The following is a 25,653-nucleotide window of genomic DNA, read 5'->3' as shown; positions in this document are numbered from 1 at the left end:
GTTCTTGCAGATCAAAAGAAACTGTTCCGAGAAAGATGAATTTAAATTCCATGCAGAACAGTTAAAGGATAGGTTGAAAAGCAGGGGATATCCAAATAGACTTGTGAAAGATCAATTGAAGAGAGCGGACAACACGAACCGAGAGATTTGTTTGACCACCAGGGAAAGAAAGAAGAATGAACGCTTAGTATGTGTCACTACTTTCAATCCAGTGAGTACAGATGTTAGAAGAATTATTAATAGGCACTGGAATCTAGTTAAACAGCCTGGCACACTACTGAAAAAGCTGATGTTTGCGTTTAAACGTAATCAAAACCTAAGACAAAAACTGGTGCACACTTATCGAGAACCCAAAAAAGAACCGACTATTAATGACCAATGGGGATTGCCTCCCATTCTTGGTCATTATAAGTGCGGTAAATGTGTTGCATGTCCGCTAACCGAAACCAAGAAGGAATTTCATTACGGCAATAGAGTATGGAAGATGAATTGTCATACTAATTGTCTTACGAAAAATGTAATTTACATCGTCAGCTGTCCATGCAAACTCCTCTATGTGGGTAAGACCACACGTGAAGTGAGACAACGTATTTCTGAGCATAGGAGCTGCATACGTAATAAGGTGGCAGACAAGCCACTGGTAAAACATTTTATTAAAATGCAACACAAGGACACAGACATAAAGTGGTTCATACTCCAACATATTAGGAATACCATGAGAGGGGGCGACATTGACAAAATATTGCATTGTACTGAACAGAAATGGATACATACCCTCAACACAGTCCAGAAGGGACTGAATGTTTCAGTGGAATGGAACAATCTGGTTACAAAAAACTGAGAATGAACACTATTGTTTGGCCGGGGTGGATAGATGTATCACAATGATAACATGCATTGGAACAGACTTACTCTTCTATCTGTTGTGAATATGCTAGGATGATCCATCCCCAAATGTGTATATACCATGGAATCAGTTCAACTGTTTATATATGTTCCTGTACAATGTGCCTCCATATGCTACAATGAGTATTGATCCAATTCAGCTGGACCGTTGTATCTTGTGTTCAATGGTTCTACATGTTTAGTTGGTTGCATAAATACAATTTGCAGGCAATCACTTTATTTATGTCCCAGTTCTTTCTATCAGGGTGTACACTTTACCTGTACATTATCCATTGACCATTATGTACTTATCCTTGCTTCACGCGATACACGGTTTAGTGTACTCTGGGGGCATTTGGAATTTTTTGTTTTTTGGATGATTTCTTCATTTTTCATTTTTTAGAATAAAACTTTTATATGTGAAACTTTTTTATGCGATCACGTGCTTTAGTGTAGTTTGTGTTAAATTCACATTGTGGGTGGTTGTGTCTTGTGTTTTTTCTAATAATACATAGTCATTGTATTAATAGACATATCCATTGTAATGTGCATTTTCCGGCGTTTTTCGCTGTGATTTAGCGCTTGTATTAAGTATCGTTTGTGCAAGACACTGCCATAACTGTGTTTTCAGCGCCGTGGCATTTCTCCCTGAGTTGACAGATTCGCCCGTTTGATCGTGAGTAAGTGGTGTCAATGGTCCTTTTTTAGTGTTATTGCGGCTGGCAGGCATTGTGAGCTAGTCCTTTGTTGGTTTCTTGCTTCAGTGTTGGTTTCAAAAGCTAGAAGTATAGGTCGCTGGCAGCTATCCGTGCGCATTTTTGCTGTCATTACTCTGGATGTGGGTGCTACGTGAAAGCAGCAGGACCAGGAGATAGGATTCGCTTTCTATTGTGTAGGGAGCGTCGCGGTACGCTCAGGTAAGATATATACGAGCGTATGTTTACCCGTATACTTATACCGTGGGGGATTAGACACGAGGTGCCTCCCGTGTGGTGTTGTGCATTTTCTATTAACTCAATGCAGAAATACAACTAATTAATGGTTGCAACTGAGCCCTTGCACGCAAGTGTATGTAAGTGGACGCATGTAGCACATGGGAAGTGTTTTATGTGTGTTTTCGTTATTTTATGCGGCGGAAGACACATGAAATACAACTAATTTATGGTTGCAACTGAGCCCTTGCACGCAAGTGTATGTAAGTGGACGCATGTAGCACATGGGAAGTGTTTTATGTGTGTTTTCGTTATTTTATGCGGCGGAAGACACATGGACACGTTACATCATTGAGCACTTTTAGATGGGCTGTAACTCACTTTCGGTGCTAGAGTCCATAACTTGGTTAAGTTGTTTTCGGGTATATGGCCACGAACTAACAGCGGGCGTACACCGATGGTATAGGGGAGGTGGCCCTACATGATACATTTGGTAATGTTTGGTAACTCTTGGTGACATAGCCAGTAGTGAGGTCTTGCATTACATTATTTTATGGCAATCAGTACATACTGAAATTATGTTTCATCTTGTTGCAGGGGTACGGAGAATTTTACGATTGATACATCACCTGACATAGATGTACGTGGACTTGAGGTGTTCCTGGGTCTTGTGAACTAATAGGAGTCTCCATCAGCTACGTTGTGTGTGTACGTTTTTTCCTGAGCTAGGTCCAACAGTGGACATGCTGCAATGGAACAGACATGTGAACTAGGTGCTGTTCTGTGACAGATACTTAGAAGTGTTTGTGTTGATTCCATAGGCTCAACAGTTATATTGAGACCGATGGAGGATTGATTTCCTACGTCCTGACTTACCGTCCCGCAAGCCGTAAAGTGGGGGTGAGTAGGGCTTCATGTGCTTATATGGAAAGCATATTGTGACATTGCCTGTTACCTGTTCAAAGAAATATGGTTGACTTTCTGGTTTTTTACATTTTTTAGATTTTTTACTGGCCCATATACGTGGAGAACTGGGCGGAGCAAGTGCTCTAAGCCCGACGTCCTGAAGAAGGTCTCTGACCGAAACACGTGTCGACGTGATCTCTATGAGGGATATCTGGTGATAATGGACACCAGTTATATAATGACACCTGATACCATGGACTGGGTCTTCATAGGAAATGCTAATTAAAAACTTGTAGAAAGCAATTTTTTGAATAATACAATTTGGTGTTACTATTACACTAGGGTGTTTTATTGATGGTATGTTTGAATGTATTTTTGAATGCGGATATGTATGAAGGCATGAGTTGATGTAATTTTTTATGACATTTTATCAAAGTAAAATGATTAATCATGTGATGAGTTTTTTCAAATATGTGATTTATACTTAATCTAACCAGTGTCATCCCATTCCACTGATCCACTATTTTGATTGTTATGCACACATATTGGGCCTCATCACGAGTTGGGCTGTAGCCCTTAAATGCGGTGGTAACGGTATTACTGCCACATTTAAGGGCTGGCCCTATCGGGAGTTGGGTGCTAAATCAGCGGTTTTACCTCCAGCTTTTTTCTGGAGATGAAAAACCCTGTTTTCAGCTGTATTACAGCCGGCTGTATTAGCCCGCAGTATTAGCACCGAAAATTCCCCATTGGATCCAATGGACCCAATCAATCAAGAATGCGGATTTACCGTTAAGGCCCAACCCGTGATCCGGTGGTAATACCACCGGACCGGTCGGTGCTAGGGCTATTACAGTCAACGGTATTACAGCCGGGAACACAGCCCAACTCGTGATGAGGCCCATTGTCTCTCTCGCATACTCTCCGGGCTACCTATCTGCACCCGCCCACAGGCCTGCTCAACATGGGTGAGTAGCAGGGACTTGGTCACCCCTACTAGCCTTCAGATGGGATAAGTGCGCACATGCATTCTATATCTCTCTGACAAATGTCCCCATACCTAGACTTTCGGTCCCAGAAGGTTGTTCAACCTTCAGCGCATTGAGACCATACCAGCGGTGACCAGGCGCTATACAAATGCCCATTACATTAGGTTTACATCTCTCTCTCTATGGGCACACAGAGGCCTGGCTTCTGGAGTGTTTTTATTTAACAATAGAAATAGGCGCCCATCCATATTTGGAGGGGATCGCAGTGCTAACAGCTGTGCATACAGAGGTAGTGTTGGCTATGGCACTGCATTGTAGATCTGAGCAGTAGCATCACCAGTCAGGAAGACTTGGAGCCCAATGTTATAATTGCATACCTGCATTTGTTGCAGTATTGTAATGCAGAACGCATTTTGTTCAAGTCGCAATTTGGTGGGCATACTGAAGCATGCTTGTATCACTCCACATCGAGGTGTTGTTTGGCAATGTCGGGGGGGGGGGGTGAGATGAGAGGTGCATTCTAGTGTACCCCAACCAACCCCCCCCCCCACCACCCTCTGGGCACTTAATTGGCTACAGACTGCCCTGACTGCAGCCCTGTGTGTGTGTAAGCACACACACCATAGCTATGAGCAGTGTGGCTTCCCACTCCAAAGCCGTGTGAGCTCCCACCCTTGAGCAGTGTGGCTTCCCACTCCAGAGCCGTGTGAGCACCCACTCCAGAGCAGTGTGAGCTCCCACTCCAGAGAAGTGTGGCTTCCCACTCCAGAGCCGTGTGAGCGCCGACTCCAGAGCAGTGTGGCTTCCCACTCCAGAGCCGTGTGAGCTCCCACTCCAGAGCAGTGTGAGCGCCCACTCTTGAGCAGTGTGGCTTCCCACTCCAGAACCGTGTGAGCTCCCATCCTTGAGCAGTGTGGCTTCCCACTCCAGAGCCGTGTGAGCTCCCACACTTGAGCAGTGTGGCTTCCCACTCCAGAGCTGTGTGAGCACCCACTCCAGAGCAGTGTGGCTTCCCACTCCAGAGCCGTGTGAGCTCCCACTCCAGAGCAGTGTGGCTTCCCACTCCAGAGCCATATGAGATCCCACTACAAAGCAGTGTGGCTTCCCACTCCAGAGCCGTGTGAGCTCCCACCCTTGAGCAGTGTGGCTTCCCACTTCAGAGCCGTGTGAGCACCCATTCCAGAGCAGTGTGGCTTCCGACTCCAGAGCTGTGTGAGCTCCCACTCTAGAACAGTGTGGCTTCCCACTCCAGAGCCGTGTGAGCTCCCACTACAGAGCAGTGTGGCTTCCCACTCCAGAGCCGTGTGAGCGCCGACTCCAGAGCAGTGTGGCTTCCCACTCCAGAGCCGTGTGAGCTCCAACTCCAGAGCAGTGTGAGCGCCCACTCTTGAGCAGTGTGGCTTCCCACTCCAGAGCCGTGTGAGCATCCACTCCAGAGCAGTGTGACTTCCCACCGCAGAGCCGTGTGAGCTCCCACTCCAGAGCAGTGTGGCTTCCCACTCCTAGAGCACTGAGGGGGCATCGAGCAAGTGTAGAGTGAAGGGAGCTTGCACTGCCCTGACTCGTTCTGCCTTCGAGCTACCGGGAGAAATACAATACCCGGGACGGCCTCCACTGGGACGAGTGTGCCTTGCGGCAGCCACCAACTAACTGTGCGCTATACTCATTCAATCAATTCAAAGAGTGTCTGTGTTGGTGGCTATTGGGGGTGGGGCGTGAATCTAACCAAAGGTCACTCCACAAAGCAGATTGACTGTAGGCAATGAAGTCCCCCCCTTTTGGGGTCAGTACTTAGGGAGTTCCCCCTCCTAACCTCAGATCTTTACCTTGGAACATTCCCTTCACCTTCTACCTGTCAGTGTCTCCTCTACATATGTGTGGTAAAGGCTGGGCCAGACCCCATGTCACTGGTGAGAGTTGAAGGGTGTTGCGCTGTGAGCCCCCCTTGCTTGACTGCGCGGGCTGTCACTGGTGCATGTCTGGGTGCAGTGTCCCAGTCCTCACAGCTCACTCCACCTTGCACGGTGGTTCCAGCCGTTGGAGGCACCTACTTATCACCAGGCAGGTTTCGCTATACCCACACCCAAATATCGGCCCACAGCAGGTGGCCAGCCAAGGGAGCTGCCAGCTGAGCCTTCTATGCGGCTTAATAATACATCCACATTGGCGCTGGGTGCAAACTGGAGATATTCTGGGCCTGGACTGGGAAGTGAAACTCAGCCTGAAGGTCACAGTCCACTGATTTAGATTCACAAGGGCGCGACTTGACTCCACCTTCCACCGCTCCCCCTCCATCACTCCCTTGGCTTGAGGAGGGTGGCAGCACCCAGGTCCCAGCTGGCCATCCCTCTACAGTACAAGACCCACGTCATCATACGTGCACAAAGAAACGTAGACACAGAAATAACTGCACTGTGGACAATTCTACAACGTTTCCTGGGTTTGCAAATGGGCCACAACCAGCCTGTTATCATTAAAAATAGAGATCCGGCTATTGGGAAGAAGAGGCCATCTTCATCCAGTTGCTACGGAGATAGTGGCCACCCTAAAAGGACGCCCAGGTGCTTTTTCACAGGGGATGATCCCCCTCTTACCGGTCATGAGCGAGCCCCACGCCATTCTCTGGGTATGCCTGTGGAATCGATTCTTGCTTATTATCTATGGTCAGGTTTGGTCTACAAAACCATCCATATTAGATGGACAAAAACTAGCTTAACCTATAAAGTGCCGTGCCACACCAGCAGGTGCCCCAGCTGCTACCCCCTTGACCCCCGCACCCCCAGTAGCAACAAACAACACAGAGTCATAGTTTGTTCCAAGGCAGGTGGATGGGAAAATAGCCTCCATCCACTATGTGTGATGACGCGGCGCACATGTTGTGAATGCCAATGTCTGTCATTTCCAGCAAAGATGACATCATCACGTTGGGGAAATAAAGGATGTATGTCTACATAAGGTGTGGACAGTAGTTACAGTCCTGGGGTTAGAGGCCTTGCCCGTGCCTGGTGTGTTAATCATGCCTGCCTTCTTGGCCTTTCTGCTTCACCACCTGTGGCATGATCTTAACATCTGGTGGCAAGGTGTGTGTCTGTGGTGATGGGAGCTGTTCCCCCTGCATACCCCCCCCCCCCCGCTCTCACTCGCCCGTGCTGTTGGTGCCGGCCTACTCCTGTCGCTTGAAACATGGTGGCAGTAACCCACAAGTGCAGTGTTCCACTGATTGCTGCAGAGTGAGGTTTCCCACATCCCGCCAAGGTCCTGGCCTCCCAAGACCGCCTAGTCACATCAGCAGCAGCCCACATCCAGGAGGCAGGTATCCCTCTCACTGTGGTGAGAAGAAGACCTAGCTCCCAGCTTATACAGCTTGTTCAAGGTTCTGACCGGCTCATTTCCATCTCTCCCCACACCTCGGGGAGACCGACTTGCGGCCTGTAGTGTGTGATCAAAGCAGTTGTGGTGAAAGCAGGAGGAGGTTTGCGGGGGCATGTGCAGCATTTGCCTCAGGGCACCATTTCTCATCCCATTAATCTTGCCAATCAGGGTGGCAGCAATGGCGGATGGCATCCACAATGCGAAGAGTAAAGTCTTGTCTACAAGCACAGGATGCCTCCAACAGCGCAGGGAGGTTGTGTCACCATGGTCCCACAAAGTGTTTCTGGGTGCCCCCTATGCCTGAATTTGATGTCGGTGGCGCCCCATCCTCGCAATGTCCTTTGGACTTAACACCAGGAAATGTATTTCGCTGCAACCAGGACATTGGGGATGTGGTGAAGAAACTGATGATGCTTTTCATGGCAGGGGATTCAGTGCACGCGATATTTAAGACACATCAAGCTGATGATGAGTCCCTACTAACCTTAGTCAATGAAGACCACGCGAGACTGCATTTATACCAGGCTCGCCAAGAGTCCCAGGAATCACTTGATACATTGCATGCCTGACTTACACAACTGGCTCTTCCCACCATGCTGAGCGTTGAGGATGACAAAGTCCAGGATCAACTAATGCAGGCTTTTTTTTTGACCAGGCTCCGCTAGCAGATATTGGTGGAGCCTGGAATTTCACTGCCACAGAATATATGTAAGAAGCCCTGAAGACACAGAATGTAAGAGGCCTCAGTTCTATGCAACCACCCAGCCCCCAGAGGTAGACCGGCCACTGGAACTATGTAGTGAGAGAAGCCACAGAGAACGCCCACATTGACTCCAGTTGTGTGCGGCTACTTTGCCATCAATCTGCCCCATCTGGGTTATTGCCCTGCTTTCGTTCAAAGATGCATATAGTGCCAGTTGACAAGCTATTGTGCTAAATTCTGTCATTCTGCCTTTCCCACGCAAAAAGAAAATGGACCCAAGAATATACACCCCCAAATAGCCAAGTTGACAACAGTAGACCTTGCAGCAGAAGCCAAATCCGTGTTGGCCAGTGATGAGGGCGATGTGGAGGAAGTCGTCTTCGCACCCAAGATTCTTGGTGTCACATTTGGGAAGGAGGGCCAGCCTTGTATAAGAAAAGGTTACACTCTGTGAACATTCTGGTCCTGATGTACACCAGCACATCAGTGAATATGATGGGCATGGATTAATTCATTGATCTGATCCAGCATCCACAATTAGCAAAAACCAAAAGTGACAATTTTCTCATGTGGTGGTCAGGTGCCTATGCCACTGGAGGGATCTTTCATCAGAGAGGTTTACCATGAAAAGAACTGTTTGCAAATTAAATGTACGTTGGTCCAGAAGCCAGAGGCACTCTATTTAGTCGCCACATGTCTGAGGCTTTGAAACTTGTGCACTTATGTATTGCGTGAAGAGGATATGGGGACTCTACTGACTGAAGGAGTAGGATGCTTGAAAGGTCATCAGATTTGACTGCATGTAGACCCAACAGTGCAGCAGGTTGCTTTGCAACACAGGAGAGTGCCACTCCGTCCCTGTAAGATGGTGGAATGGGAATTGGTGAAGCTAGAGGGTGAGGAAATCAGTTGACAGTACTGACACCATGGGTATCCCTGATTGTGGTGGCCGCAAAGCCAAACAGCCCCATCCCATACGCATTTGCGTGGACACGACATTACCCAAAAAAGCAATACAATTGTAGAGGCTCCCCACCCAACCGTAGAGGGGGCGACCATCTTCTCGAAAGTGGATCTTAATCCTGCATAACACCAAGTACTGTTGCACCAAGAGATGAGATACAGCACCAGGTGCAAATGCTTCAGCTTTGGGATTTCATCCACTGTTGAAGTCTTTCAGTGCACCTTCAGGGGCGTGTTAGCTGGACTCCCAGGAGTACTCAATGTAAGCAGTGATATACCGATGTATGGTTCATCAGTCTAGGACAACCTGGTAAGATTGTCAAATGTGTTTTCCCATCTCAAAGACAACACTGAACAAGGACAAGTGTGTCTTTCTGTCTAACCAAATTGAACTTATTGGTTATATTTTTCAAGGAAAGTTTCAGACATGCAAAAAGCACTAGCAGCCCGATGGAAAATGTCTGCCGGCATTTCATCCCAGAATTCGCTGAAATTCCCAGACGCCTCTGGCATGTCAGGCAGAAGGGCAAGCCCATGGGAGTGAGGCCAGAAGAAGCAGCAAGCTTTCTCTGACACTATGCTGAAACCATGTCATTTTTCTGATTCTGAAAGGGCAACAGGGATTGGGGTGGACTTGGATGGCGTTAGTGCAGAGGTACAAGGACCATGGGAGGCAACTGATTTCTTAAGCCAGCAGGACCCTCACGGCTTTGGAGTAGAAATATATTCTCATATAGAGAGGGAGGCGTTGACCATGCTGCTTGTTTGCAACGTCTTCCGCCTGTACTTTTCTGGCCATCTGTTGCACATTATTGCCGCAAACCTCTTCTATACATTAAGAGCCGCACAGAGCCCCGACCCCCAACTGAGATAAAATAGTGTCTGCTGAAACTCAAAGGATATGGGATGTCTCTGTCTTGTCAAACGTGTGGACGGCTCACTGTATTACCTGTTTCAAAACCTGAGGAGTCAAGCAGGTAGGAAAGGGGTTAAAGACATGGTGGCAGAAGAACGCACCAGGGCAGTTCCCAAGGTTGAACTACCCTTTTAAATGTTGGTGGACATGATTCATTGGGCAGGAGATGAAGATTAGTGACTACAACTGGTCAAGTATCCTGCAAGCCAGGTAAATGGAAGGATTTCCTGGTCCAACTGAGACACCAAAAGGCATAGGCCAGGGATGCGCTGAAATATCTCTGTTTGAGTCACACTTGAGGTGTCTCTCTTTGGTGAAGGCCTCCTCCTCCGACAATCTAGAATTGTGATACCCTCATTGACGAGACGATCACCGTGGTCCATGTGAGACAGAAAATGACTGTTAAAATCAAGTCTCGACTGAGGGAGAAAGTCTATTTCCCAGGACTGGAAGCAAAGGTTGATGCAGTAATCAAGAGCTGCACTGGGTCCATGGCTACAGAACTGCACACCAGGTGACCACTGATTGCATCATTACAGGGAAGAGGATGACCATGGCAAGATAGAAGTATGGAATTTAGCACTCTGCTCAGCCACCAGCATTTCATGGTGGTCATCAACAAATGTTCCCAGTATTAAGAGGTAGAATTTAGCCCATCTGATTGATTGATTGTTTATTTGTATAGCGCCTATACACAATGTGTTTCAAAGCGCTTCAAGGAGGGAGGGAACATGGGAGAAAACAGAATTACATTCTTACAAGTCCTTGAAACAATTCAGAATGTGAAAATAACTATCGTACTCGGCCTGGCGACATTTCTGATGGTGCAAGTGCTGAGACATTTATGGAGGGGAGGGGGAGGGAAAGAACATGAGAACAAACAAGCAGTAACATTAATGCATGATGACAATTTATGTAGTGCAAGTGAAAAACAAGAGCAAGGGGAGGATGGACAGACAGGCTGCTATCAAAGGTCAAGGGACACATGATAGGAGTAAGTGCCAATGGCATGAGGGACAGAAAGAGGGGGGAAGAGGGGAGAGGGGTGATAGAGGGGGGGACAAGACATGCAGCCATCAAGCATGTCTAAGCAAGGATATGAGGTAGCAGAGTGCAGAGAGGGATAGAGACCATACCAAAGGAGAACAGGGGAGAGAGGGCAAGAGGGTCGAAGACAAATAAAAGGGGAGGGGCATGGGATACGGAGGAGTAGGAAAAGAATAGGGAAAGGGGAGGAGAGGGGGCAAGGGGACAATTCAGGTGGGGAGGGGGGAAGAGGGGAGCAACACGGAGCATGGAGAGGGGAGGGGGACAGGGGAGCAACAAGGAGAAACGAAGGCGCAAAGAGGTCATGCTGTCATGCCGAAAAAGCTGTTTGAAGCTCATGGAACACCCGATTCACTAAGGTTGGGCAAATGTCGCCCTTTTACAGCATTGACTTCAAAGCTTTCCGGTTCTGCTGAACATTCACACCAATATAGTACCGCATGTTGGCTGAGGGCCCACAGAGATATGGAAGGTTTCATGAAAAGGATCCATAAAGTGTTGGACAATGCACATGATCAAGGAGAGCCTTCATTCAAGGTGCTCTGTCAATTTCTAATGGCACACAGAACAACTCCCACACTGCCCAGAAATATATCTCCAGCAGACAGAGGCCTTCCTGTGGAGGAAGGTGGAAACAGTGATTTGTGCCCACCTCTAAAGGCCAACAACAGTTGACAGGGCTATGGTGTGTCACAAGAAAATGCAGGAAAACAGCTGTGAAAGCCCCATGTGAAACATAGAGGATGTGCACACTTTGGTGGATGTGGCAGCAGTGATAAGGAAATAAAGTCTCCTGCTTGACCCACACCCCTGGCAAATAAAGGCTCCATGATAACATCAAGCAACGGGAGGCATCGGATCCCCCAGAACACTCGCTGGTTCTGCAAAACAGACACGGAAATGGCCGCTGATGAAGCACCCTCAACCCAGGAAGCCGACAACTGGGACAATGAAGACGAGGCCAGGGCTGAAGAAGCACAAGGACGCAGCGAGGTCTGTGGGAGCCCCGGACATGATCATCAATGTGGAAGAAGCCTCACACCTCAACCCGACCCTCAAGAGGCCAGCAAGAGGAAGAGGGTAACTAAGGTTCAAGAAGAAGGCAGAAGCCTCAAAGGAAAGGGGAAAGAACAAAGGTGCTATAACCTCAGGGTAGAACGGATCGTAAAGTTTGATTAAACATGTATCATTCATATTTTGGGTAGGGGTGTTATAATGTAGCGTGCGTTTCATATATGCCTCATGTGTCATTTCTAAGAATGACACATGAGGCACCATCATTTCGAGGGAATATGGGAGTCGCCCGTACTTAAGGTTTGACCAGTAGATTGAAGCCCTTGCTTGTGTCTCTGTGTTATTGACATCGGCCCAACAGGCCCTTCCACTCCACCACAAGCCCCAAGGATAATTGATGACATAATGGTGCCAGGTCCAGCAACAATAACCACCACGAGTCCTCAAAACTAGCTCAGTGATGCCTGCCCATGCCCAGATGAGAGTCTAAGGCCCTTCCACTACCCTCTCACTGATCATACCCCTCCAGCAGAATCCATTGCCCTCAATCTCCATTTGCTCTCATAATCCTCCTCCAACCATTTCCATTCCCTCTCATTTGGGTGATGCCCCATGCCCCCTCCCCCATTGGCCGCTTCCAACATATACTTTCTGAATGGACCCATCCTTATCCCGTACCACCCTGTGGTCTACTCCTCTTTGCTCGCTGCCAATGGGGGAGTCACTCCACAACTCCCTTCTAAATGTCCCAGCCATTGCTCTTGTCACCAATGGGGGGGTCCCCCATGGCATCCTTCTTTCCGCCCCTTCTAGCCCCTCCCTTTTTCTGGCATTCATGCGCCATCCATGCTCCACTCTCCCCTTCCCAGGGACTCCTGGCTCCCGATACTGATCCTGTGGTGCTCCTTCCGGTGGCACCCGACGTGTCCATGGACTACCCCGAGGCAGCGTCCCACACAGAGCAGCTCCCCGTTAACTCAGCCCCTAATAAACCTTAATAAACAGTACACACAGACGTGTTGTTTGGCCTGCATTCGGGCAAAGTCGATATTTGGTGCCCTGATGGTTGGAGAGATGAATGTGATTATGAGGAATTTGGTAAGTGTGAGGTCGGGCGCCAGGGTAGGTCCAAGTCTCCCTCGGCCTTTAGGTTCCCGCTCAGAAGACATTACTGCAATGGCACTTATTCAAAAAAACTGATCAACTATGAGGCCATTGCAAATGTCTGCTGAAGTAATTTGCAATAGTATTTTATACTGGATTGTCCACATATGTTTCATTCTCTGTGAAAATGCCATTTGGCGAGCAAAAGTGCACTCCAGCGCTTGTGCGGTACATTGCTATTGGATCCAATCTGGGGCACGCCCCCTTCAGAATTGAATGAGCTTTCAAGTTGTCCATGTCTGGTGAAGCTAGCCCATCTGGACCTGACTAGGTCTGGCTGGAGCAAGGTTTGCTCGCTACCAGGGAGAGCTAGTGAAAATAAATAAGGTGAGGGGATCTGGTGCCATTCATGGTGCTTGGTCATGCTTCCCCAGTGCATCCTGCGCAAAGCACTGTTACAGCAGCAGCCATTTTGCAAGGGCCAGTGGGGCTATTTAAATTGGTGAAAGAGTTGCTGAATGTTCTATTAAAGGGCTTAAGGTTTGTTTTCATGATGTCTGGTAGGTTTGGGAGTGTTTGACCGAAAATGTTTTGATCGTGGCAAACTAAATATTACTTGCTTGTGGCCTAATTTAAACGCACATTCTTTTTTAAAAAAATGTTTGGTCCCCAGCCTCCAATTTGAAGGAAAAGGGGACACTCACACACCACCAAGATTGTAAAATATCAAACTTGGGGAGAGGGGGACATGCCCGCAACCCCCACTAGCCATGGTTGGTATTTTGCAATAAATGCAACCAAATTGCCAGAAGGCCAAATCACCCATGTGAAATTCGATCAAATTCGTCATTAGGTCAATTGTTTTAGGTCAAATAAGCTAATACCATCTGGTACAGTGATGCTTTTAGTGTAACTTTGCATTGTGGACAGATTTCTATTTGTTGCATGATGCTTTAAAGTGCATTGTTTGCTTCCATGCTGCTTGTACAGTTCAGTACCACGTGGTTAATTGTTGGTGCTGTGCAGTGTTGCACAAGTAATGCATGCTTAAACACTGACAAATATTTGTGTACATGCAAAGACAATGCAAAATTGTCCTCCCACATTCCCTTGCTAAAACAGCTGATAAAGTCAAAGAGGGAGATGCTAAATACCAAGAAGAAGCCAGTAACCCGTTTCTGGGTCCTTAGGATCAGCCATTTTGTATCATCCTGGACTACTGTGTAAGATGAGGCTAGAGTTGCAGACTGCTGCCTGCAATAGCTCTTTTAGTCCACCTTGCCTAGTTCATTGATATTTATTCTGGCTAAGTATTTTTATTCTTTTGTAATGGTGCTGACTGAAGTGGTACATTGATCTGTTTCCACTTGTGTGCTGCTAGTTGAACTGGCTACATTGGGGAGAGAATTGTTAAATTAGTCTTTTAAGTGCATTTTTTTGTGTCCATGGTGCTTATACACCCCAGTACCACATGTGGTTAAACTGTGAGGCTGTCCAGTCTGGCGCATAGGCAATCCATGGCTAAAGACCGACACACGTTGTTTGTGACTACAGAAACAATTCAACATTGCTTGCAACTCCATGAAAAGTCAGCAAAACGGCTTCTGGCGCCATAGGATTAGCCATTTTATAAAAGGCTGGGCTTGTAAATTGGGGCTAGAATTGTAGAATGCTGCCTGTAAAAGCTCCTTTAGTCCCTCTGCCTTGTGCATTGGTACTTGTACCACCTGTGTGCTGCGTGTATATGCATTCTTATTCTTTTTAAAGGGAGCATGGCCATACACTGGCACATATTTGGCAAGGGTTTTCATCTATGTATCACGGCATTGTGCAATACATGGAGCCAGGCACCGTCACTTGGTGTACAGTACAGGGGTGCACTATCACAACCTTTAAGCATTGCTTGTACTAAGCTGTTTGCCATAGACTGTACATTCGTGGGTTTATGCAATCTGGCACTAGTAGACCACTACCACACACAGTTAAAAGAGTGTACTGTGTAGTTTAGCATACGTAATGTAACTGCATCAATGCTACTCTTGTGTCACTTTTTGGTCTAAGTAAAACATAGGGCTATGAATCTGTGCTTCTTTATTTTTCACAGGCTTTTGAAGTGCAAAATATTGGGTTTGATGAGGAACGATTCACCAAAGAAGGTGGGAGACGTGCAGTGCTTGCATATCATCTTAAGAAGGAGTTTGGGCTCCATTGCCAGGATTTTAGTCTTGGCGCCAATGAGCCCTTGCGTGAAGTTTCACTAAGATCTCTGCAACGCAGGGCAAGGCCCTATTGCCCACTGGTTTGTATCACCTGTCTGCTGCCGTTCGCTGCCACATGAGGTTTCTCTCTCAGGGGAATGGACACAATGCTCCTCGTTACGGGTTTGGCGTTAATGCCCGAGGAATTACCCCCAAACATGTTTACTGTTAACACCCACAGGATCCTGGAGATTTACTGCAGGATTATGAGTGAGGTAATGCTGATGTCAGTCTCCATTTTACTCATGATCATTTTGGTTGCAAGCAGTAATTCCAATGCGGTAAATTCTAATTTGTTTATAGAGGTAAAGTGGAGATGTTACCTCCAGCAACATGCTGGAGGTCAATCCTACTCTTTACCTCCAAATTTGAAATTCAGTAGTGTGGTAAAACTAGCAGTAATTTCGTTACTGCCAAAAAAAAGTGTCAGTTATGGGATTACCGCCAGATTTTTACCACACGAGCAAACTTGTAATGACACCCAATGTACTTACATTGCTAATCTTGCGACTAAGGTCAACTGGATGTGTCAGGTGGTGCACTTGGCTGTTGAAGCGACACCCACCACCAAATAGGCACACATAGACCCACAAAACCAGACTAAAGGAGTCCAGAAACATGGCCCACAAAGCTAGTGAGGTCGACCGTCCAGGTGGTTCCGACCACTATGGAGGGATTGCGTAACTAAATTATGCTGCTAATTACACTTTCATGCATCTAAGCTTCAATGTGAACCGAAAGTTATGCAGCCGTTGCAGGCTGGCGGGAGGGACCTGAGCTGGCACGTGAGTCATTGACAAGAGTACAGTGGGCCAAATTTTCAACAAACAACGTAAATAAAAGAGCGCAGAGGATGAGCTTTTTTTTAAAAAAAAAATGTGCTTTAGTTCAAGTAATGCGCAACTCAATTCCTTCCCATAGGTCACCAGCCCACCTCAGGTGGTTGGCCAGCAGCGAAAATGAGCGCGCTGCCAACACTAATGAATTACGGGATGTCAACACCCACATGGGTGCCTAGTGCATTTCCTCACTTGTGGCCCAAAGAAAGTTTTGAGAATTGGCCCTAAGAGGTGCAAAGCAAAAGTTAGAAGCCAGAGCGAGTAAGATTATGCGGGTGCAGGGGCGATAACCACGGGTGCAAGATAGTCAAATCCTGAGAGCAGGTGGCACGCGGAACTCTTCTGGAGTATCTGTGAGGAGAGCTCAACAGGAGCATTTTGTTTGCGTAGTGTGGTGTGGCCCTCTTAAGTACATTGCACTTTTAAGATGTGGCATGACCGCGTCATGACACAATGCTAATAAAAGCAGCTCCTGCACGCACGTGCCTTTGAACGGCGGCAGACTCCAAGAATAGAACTCCTGTCTCCGTCTCTCATTTCGGGCCTGCAGGCCTACACTGGGTGATCATGGTCCTGCGGCCCTGGCCTGCAGGCCAACACTGTGTTTTCACGGTCCTGTAGGTCCTGCTGACCTTCGACCTGCAGATCAGCATGGTGCCCTGGGTCCGCCTAGGCCGCCCTCCCACCTGAACGATCCTGGCGTTCCGGGATGCTCCCAGCATTCCCGGTGCCCCGGCACCCCAGGGCCGTGTCCGCATGGTCGATCAGGGTCCTCCCTGCACCTCTACATGAGTCTGGGTGATCCCGGCAGCGAAGTAAGGTACTGGGCCGTCCAGCAATGATCTATGTGATTATTGCGACCCAGTTTACTGCGCCAGCTGAAAATGCCAACTTTTTTTCTTTTTTTCGATCCCCTTTCACCGACTATATATGCGGGGGGCTACCCCCCGCAACCCCCTATACTCCCCCCAACATTATTTACTTTACCCCATCCCTCACATATATATTCTGAGAAATGGGGTTAAAAATAAAGTCGGCATTTTTGGCCGGCGCAGTAAACCCGGCGTAGTAATTGTATGATTCCGTCCAGTGTGCCCACAGTCAGCCCCATAAATCGCAGAAGTGATTTTAGCTGTCATACAAGTACTGTACGGTAGAGGAACAGGCAGTGCTGGAAATGGAAAAAATATGGCGGGGGATCCCACAACACAAAGACCGGGGCAGGGGAGGAGTAGGGGGGGCGTAGGGGCATGGTTTAGAGGGGCGGGGCTCGTAGTGGACATCCAGCAATGCTGAAATACTTAAAAAAAGAAAAAAGCGACCGCGACGGCAGCATTGCTTTTTACCGGCGGCTTTGGCACTGGCGTGTAATGCACAATGCTCGCTACATGTACATGTGAAAGGAATCAGTTGTACATGTAGCGAGCATTGTGCATTACACACCAGTGCCAAAAACAGCCGTTTTTGTAAAAAGTTTTTCAGCGCGGTTCATGGGCTTGGGCGGCTGACTCTGGCCAGATCCCGAGTTCTGGCTACACATCTGGTGCCAGATCTCGGATCCGCCGAGAGCCGGCCCAATGACCAGCACTGGGAACAGGTAGGTAAACTAAATCGGCAACACTTTTCAAACAGTGGGTTATTGGTTTAAGGGAGTGCGATTTGGCGGAAGGATTTTTTTTGTGCGCTGGGGAACAGAAGTATAGTCTTATTTCCTGCATGCGTGTCGGGCTTCTCCTCCGAACTAAACTCGACGTGGGCCCCCACTCCATGCGAGGCCCGTGGGTGAAGAGGCACTTCCCAGCACAAGCCTCGCACGGCAGGTGTGGCCTGCGGAGCGACGCGCATTTACTGGCACAAGCCCGCAGCACAAGAGGGCGCAAATCTCTCAAGAAAAGCGCCAGGCTGCAGCGTTTCACACCTCGTGTTCCCGGCCTGCACCTCAGCTCTTCTCAGCAAAGAGCAGGAAGAGTGCAAGACTTATTTCGGCTCCGGCTGCAGCGTCCACCCGAGCTTCGTTTACAAGTGAAACCAGCGGTTAGAGCAACATGGAGGGACAGGAAACGAGAGACGAGGAGACGGAAGGCGCGCTCACAGGAGGGCACGGGCTTCTCGAGGCATTCAGCAAACCCCCCACCTCTTATGTTTCCCACGGGTAGGTCTTCCTGAAACACGGCGACCCCTCCTGGCTTAATGGCCCAATGCTGGCGTTTCTCTGACATGCATTGTCCATTTTGAGTTGGATGGAACCGGTCTCAAATCTCACTAATCACAAGGCCTGCAGGACGGGAAAGACACAAACTGCAAGTTTAGAACAGAACAGGAGGATGATTAGGTGAACACCCTGAATTGGACTCTGTGCCGTCACCTCCGCCCCCAGAGTTTGCAAATGTAAACACCCCCCACCCCCAGCACGGTTTTGGTGAAGGGAGGGTGACCACTTCGGAGATGCAAAAATACAATGTAAAATGCATACACCAAATAAACTGTATACAAGTTCCCAACCTGTGTAATAACCTGGGCATTTGTCCAATAGTTATGCCATTTGTCTCCAACCTTACTCATTATTCCGTTTCCCCTCTAGTAAGGTGCTGCATGAGACGTTTTCCTTTGTTTGGCATAACAAGGCCGCAGATTTATTTTTAACATATACAAAAACCACTGCAAACAGATATTAAACTTTTGATCCAATAGGTGTGGCGCCTGCTCCTTGTCCTGCTTCCCCCTTTTTCTCCATACCGATTGCAGGCATAACTCCCCCAAGGCCTTCGAGTCTGAGAAACCGCCTGCCCCTGCAGGTCTTTGCGGACTGGGAGAGCGCCGTTTGTTGGGGGGAAGTTGAGCCCCAATTGCTACCGCCAGACACCCCCGCCGTTTAGGCTCCCAGGAGGCGCTGTCTAGAATGGGCGAAGCCCCTTCTGGTTTAGCAATGGCTCATTCGGAGTCTTAGTCTTATCCTGGGTTGCCACAACCCGCCTGTCCATCCTGCGACAACGACGTCCAGGCTCCTCCATAGCTGTAGGGGTGGGTGGGTGGGAAACGAAATCCTCCTCTCTTGGCGGGCGCCCGGCTGCTGGATGAGCTGCAAGTGCTCCCCAGCCGGGCGCCCGTCGTACTTAAGCGCCAAGCCACGCCCTCTTTCATTGTTCCCCTTCGCGGGCTTTCGGGGGCTCTTGGCGCCCTTTTCCTTCGCTCTTTCGCCCTCCTCTCGGGGGGGGAGGGGTAAGAGCGCGAAAAGGAGTAAGGCCCCTGCCCCGGTTATCGGGGTGCCTCCTCCACTCGCTGCTCTCCCCCTCGTCACCTTCATAACCTGGGCATTTGTCCAATAGTTATGCCATTTGTCTCCAACCTTACTCATTATATCAGCCCCTTCCGTTTCCCCTCTAGTAAGGTGCTGCATGAGACGTTTTCCTTTGTTTGGCATAACAAGGCCGCAGATTTATTTTTAACATATACAAAAACCACTGCAAACAGATATTAAACTTTTGATCCAATAGGTGTGGCGCCTGCTCCTTGTCCTGCTTCCCCCTTTTTCTCCATACCGATTGCAGGCATAACTCCCCCAAGGCCTTCGAGTCTGAGAAACCGCCTGCCCCTGCAGGTCTTTGCGGACTGGGAGAGCGCCGTTTGTTGGGGGGAAGTTGAGCCCCAATTGCTACCGCCAGACACCCCCGCCGTTTAGGCTCCCAGGAGGCGCTGTCTAGAATGGGCGAAGCCCCTTCTGGTTTAGCAATGGCTCATTCGGAGTCTTAGTCTTATCCTGGGTTGCCACAACCCGCCACGCCAAAGGTGGGTTATCGCCCACCGTGGCTCCCCCCTTTCCTAGCTTATAACTCCAGTAGTTTTGTGCAGATGTTCCAGAAAAACAACTCCATTCCCTGCTCCGACAAATGCACACCGTCCTTTAGATAGTACTCCGTGTTTTTCAGATTGATCAGACCGTGCCTGATGTGTTGCAGGCCTCTCCCTTTGCAGAACTTAGCCATGGCCCAATTCAACTTCCTCCTTGAGTTTTCCACGGCTGCCTGACTCTCGGCGCCCCTCCATTCGCGCCTCGAGATGATTTCAGACCATATGATTTCCGTGTCCCCCAATTGCGCCGCCAGTTCCTGCAATGATGACATCATTTCTCTGAGCAAGATCCCTCTTCCCAACTCAGCCAAATCATTGCCGCCGAGGTGTACCACCAATACGTCAGGCCTCTGATGGCGCCTCAGGAGACTGCGTATGTGCCCTTGCAGCTGTGCCCATTTCATGCCCGGCACTCCATGCCACTGCACTCGGTACTCCCCGGCGGTCAGCACCTCCTGTTTGGCTGACCAGCTTCCTTTGGCCCTTGCCACAATGAATGGCCCACCACCCAGGCGGACCGCCGCCTTCCCAGCCTTGGTGCTACTGCGGGGAGACAGGAGGGAGGAACTGTTAGTCTTGCATTTTTTCAGGCCTGACATACCGCTTAAAACAGTCTGACCTCCAGCCCCCAATCTGTTTGATTGTTTCCGCACCCAGGCCCATCCCTGCCGCGGTTGTGGCGGCCCCAATCCTAAAGGAGTGTGTCCCGAAACTCCCACTGGGGAACCCTGCCTCCCCCAAGGATCTGTCCAACACCCTTTTGAACTGAAACAGGCTTAGCGCTGTTCCATCGTTGTGCATCAGGAAGGGGGCCTCTTCCCCCGTGAGGCACCTGTGGGTCAGGTACCTGTTCGTGCATCCTACTGGGCAGACCGGGCTGTCTTGCACCCTCCCCAATGTGATCATTCTGCCTTTTCCCGTCTGATCGGTCTTGGACCTCCTCAGATATAAGCATAACTGCTCCCCCTGTACCCTTACATCACAGCTCCTCAAGAAACTCGAACCTTTCCCCTTTTTGTTGGCAGGCACCAGCTCACTTACCCTCAACGCCCCAAAAAATGCAAGAGAGAAGGCTGCTGTGAACAATCTTGTCTCGTACTCGTCCATGCACACCACCCCCAAGCTCCTGATCAGTTTGTGCAATTTCCCCACATCTATGGGCCGTCTCTCGTCGGGCTTTGGCAATACCTGTTTAGCCCAACCTTTCATTGCCATGACAATATAATGCTCCCTCGTGGGGTCCGGCATGCCCCTTAATTTGTAGAATTGAGCAATCGCCGCCAAGTGATATGCCACCCACGTCCTGGACCGTCCTTGGCTCCAGCACCAGCCCACAAAGGCGCGCACCGGCCGGCCCTTTTCGCTCTCGGGCAGAATATTACTCTGAAAGGCCCTGAACCGTTCCCAGCAAGCCTTGTATCTCCGCATGGTGCCTGGTGCGAGAGCCGTGTTGATCAGTGCGCTCAGATCTCCCCAACCAGTCCCCACCACTGTGACTGGAAGGGTGTCATCCTTGCGCTCGCCTCCGGATGGTGTTCCCGGAATTTTCCCCACTGCAAACGAGAAAGAGAATCAGCGGCCACATTCTTAACCCCAGGTATATGACGTACCCTGACTTCCGCATTCAGTTGCAGCAAGCACCTAGTCAATTCCCTGAGCAGCCCCAGTGCTCTCTCGTTCTTGCTTGTTCCCTGGTTAATAATCTGGACCACTGCCAGATTGTCTGACCAAACTAGCACCTTCTTGACTTGCATCTGTCCTGGCCAGAGCTTGAATGCCACCACTATCGGGAACAGCTCCAGTACCGTAATGTCCCTAGTGATCTCCCTGGACCGCCATTCAGCCGGCCAAGCCTGCCCGCACCACCTAGAGCCCAAGATTGCACCAAAACCTAGGGCCCCTGATGAATCGGTAATCAGGTTCGGTCCCTCTCCCCTCCCCAGGGGTTCCTTCCACAACAATACCCCGTTAAAATGCTCCAGGAAGGTGCCCCACATTTCTAGATCTTTCTTCACTTCTCTCCCTAGGCGCACGTGTTGGCCTGCGTGCTTCAAGCCCACTGTCTTCAACTCTATGCTTCTAGCGAATGCTTTACCAGGAGGGATCACTTTGCCTGCAAAATTCAAACTGCCTGCTAAGGACTGGAGCTCTTTCAAAGTGGCTTTCTCCTTGCCCAACAATCCCGCAATCACTTCCTTCAACCTCCGTACCTTGTCAACCGGGAGCCTGCACACCCCCGCTACAGAATCAATTTCAATCCCCAAAAACACAAGTGATGTCACCGGACCCATCGTTTTTTCCTCTGCCAGAGGTACTCCAAATTCTTTCATTAACCCCTGAAATACCGCCATGAGGTTCTTGCAATCCTGGGTCCCTCGGCCCCCCACAAACATGAAATCATCAAGGTAATGCACCATCCCCCCAACCTTGCTTCTACTCCTGACTGCAAATTCCAGGAATCTGCTAAACCTTTCAAAATACGCACATGAAATTGCACACCCCATCGGTAAACATTTGTCGTAGAAGTAATCCTGCAACACCTTGAACCCCAGCAAATGATGGCTGTCTTTGTGAATTGGTAGCAACCGGAAGGCTGATTCAATATCCGCCTTCCCCATGAGGGCCCCCACCCCCGCTGCCTTTACCAAGTCCACTGCGTCTTCAAATGTTGCATAATGCACCCTGCAGTCTTCCCCTGAAATGCCATCGTTCACCGACTCCCCTTCAGGGAAGGACAAATGTTGGATCAGTCTGTACTGCCCCTTATCCTTTTTAGGTACCAAGCCCAATGGTGAAACAACCAGGTTTCCCAGTGGGGGGGTGCGGAAGGGGCCCGCCACCCTCCCCAATTGTACCTCTTTCCCCACTTTTTGCGCCAATATTTCAGGCATGGCTAGCGCTGATTTTAAATTGCAAGCCTCCTTAGTTCCTAACTGCCCCTGGAAGGGAATCTTAAATCCCCACCTGAAACCCTCCCATAACAGTTTTGCGTCACCCCTCTCGCTGTATGCATTCAAAAAAGGAATCATGGCCTGTAAGCGTATGGGTGTGGGCAGCTCTGTCTCACTCATGTTTGCTTTTCTCTTTGCCCTTCGCGCTGCCCCTTGCCTTGCCCTCTCGGCTGCAGGGGCTGTGTCTCCCCGTGCTTGCTGACTTTGTGTGTTTGAACCTACACGCATTACCATACGTGCACCTCCCTTCGGCAAACAACCAACATTCTGGCAACTCCCCTTGGTAACTGGGCCGGTTGGTCCAAGAGGAGTTCCCACGAAAGGACCCCCTCCCTTTCACATATGACCCCCTGCCCCTGCTATGCGCAGTTTTTTCCCTTGCAACGCTCTCCTCCACTGGCCTGTCTGGGACTGATTTCGTATCTATGCGGCCCCCCACGTCTACTTCATCCCATGTCATTCCCGGCCATACCTGCATCTTAAGTCTAAAACCTTTGTCGTAGTTGCTCCATGTATCCCCCCCATGCTTCAAGTATTGCTCGTGAATATACTGCTCATAAGCCATCATTGCCACGCCATCTTGTGGGAATTTTTCTAACATGATCGTGGCATAAACCCTGAACGCCCTCAACCAAGTATGTATGTTGAGTTCTATCTTTGGCCTCTCCCTCTCCTTCTTCTCCCTTTCCCTCTCTGTGGGTTCGCTGAAGCCTTGTCCCGAGGGGGCCATCCCCAATAATTCCATAATGTCCATAAATTCCTTCCTCCAAACTCTCTCTTTGTATGCCAACGGGATATGCCATGCCAATGCATTGATCGCCACTCTGGCCGGTGCAAACCCTGGCATGGGCCTCCCGTATATTGTGTTGCTACTGGCCAGTTCCTGCCCCTGTACCTGTGCGGAGGCCTGTGCCCCCCACCAAGGTGTCCCCCCAATTTGTGGCGTGTAAATGGTGTTTGCCCCCTGTGTCGCCATCTGCACTGGGTTCCCCCCCGCTACTGGCTGTCCTGCACCTGTCATTGGCTGACTCGTCCCCGAGCCAAGTTGCTCCGTGTTCCCATTCTCCCCTTGTATTCCTTTACCCCCTATGTTCAAAGCATTCTTATTAACAGGCAACTGACAATTTGCACCCGTCACCCAAGCTTCCATGCATTCTTTGAACATACCTTTCACCATCTCCAAGGTGGTTGGCTCCTCCGCTGCTACCGCCGGTGTGGCTACAGGTGTGCTGCGTGGACCTCCCACTGGTCTTGGAGCCTCAGCAGGGACAGGTGCCGGGATGGCCTCAACCTCCTGCGCCCTCCCCTTTCCCTTGGGGTTGGTTTTTCTTTTCTGTGCTGCCGCCGCTTGCTGCTGGCTGTCCCTCGCTTTCTTGGTCATCACTCGTTTTCTTTTGGTGACCGGCTCAACCTCGTCCTCGAGCTCCTCGATGTCCGGCTCTTTCTCTTCCTGCGAATGCACTTCCACCCATGCCTCATCAATGGGTGTAGGTGGGAACAAGAGTGGTGACCCTGCCCTCTGGCTGCGCCCCGCCACCTCAGCTCCCATCTGTGTTGCCATTAACTGCATCCAGTTGGTGCCATACTTGTCCCCTGCTCTTCTTGCCATCATTAAAAAAGCCTCCAGCTCTTCTTTCTGCTGGTCCTCTTGACTTTTTCCTTGCATCTGCATCTTTTCCCTTTAAGCACCGACCTTGCCAATAATGAATGACCCACCTACTGTGGGATTAGAACTCGAGTCACCTGCCTTGCCAGGCCAAGTACTTTTCGTTTGGGCCACGGATTGCTTAATATTGGGCACGTGACTGCTTAATATTGCCCCTGAAATGCCCTGCCGCCGGGAGCCGTAATACTTGAATGTCCCCCTGCTGTGGGGTTAGCGCTCCTGTTGCCTGCCTTGGCAAACTTGTGCCCTCCTTGAGGCTCGAACTCGTGACCTTCAGATTATGAGACTGACGCGCTGCCTATTGCGTTACGAAGGCAACGTCCCTCGCCTCCCGCCGGCTGCGAGCGTGCAGCTCTCTGCTGGCTTACGGCCCGATGGATGGCCCCGCCTGCTTCCGCACCTTCTGCCGCCGAAGGTAACGTCCCTCTTCTCCAGCCGGGTGCTCTCCGTCGCTCTCCGCTGGCTTTCGGCCCGATGGATGGCCCCGCCTGCTTCCGCACCTTCTGCCGCCGAAGGCAACGTCCCTCTTCTCCAGCCGGGTGCTCTCCGTCGCTCTCCGCTGGCTTTCGGCCCGATGGATGGCCCCGCCTGCTTCTGCACCTCCTGCCGCCGAAGGCAACGTCCCTCTTCTCCAGCCGGGTGCTCTCCGTCGCTCTCCGCTGGCTTTCGGCCCGATGGATGGCCCCGCCTTCTTCCGGACCTTCTCCGCTGCCTCAGGATGTCGGCCCACCTTCGTCGGTGCCGCTGCTTCTGCCGCCGCTTTTTCCCAGGCGCTGCCGTCTCGGTGGAAGCACGCCTCGGGGACCTCCGCTCTCCGTCGAAGCCGCCTCCAAGCACCGCGCGCCTGCAGATAAGAAGGCTCCCGCTCAACGATGGTCGCTCCAACGAAGTTCTCTTCCCACCAACGAAACGAAATCCTTCAAAACGAAATCCTCCTCTCTTGGCGGGCGCCCGGATGCTGGATGAGCTGCAAGTGCTCCCCAGCCGGGCGCCCGTCGTACTTAAGCGCCAAGCCACGCCCTCTTTCATTGTTCCCCTTCGCGGGCTTTCGGGGGCTCTTGGCGCCCTTTTCCTTCGCTCTTTCGCCCTCCTCTCGGGGGGGGAGGGGTAAGAGCGCGAAAAGGAGTAAGGCCCCTGCCCCGGTTATCGGGGTGCCTCCTCCACTCGCTGCTCTCCCCCTCGTCACCTTCATATCACTTTTATCAGATCTTTTCCATCCCAGAGTAAGCTCGAACCCCCAACCTTTCAGCTCCGAGCCA

This window comes from Ambystoma mexicanum, chromosome 13 (genome assembly GCF_040938575.1).
Source record: "Ambystoma mexicanum isolate Mex_15411 chromosome 13, UKY_AmexF1_1, whole genome shotgun sequence".
Classification (NCBI taxonomy): Eukaryota; Metazoa; Chordata; class Amphibia; order Caudata; family Ambystomatidae; genus Ambystoma; species Ambystoma mexicanum.
This window is presented reverse-complemented; position numbering follows the sequence as displayed.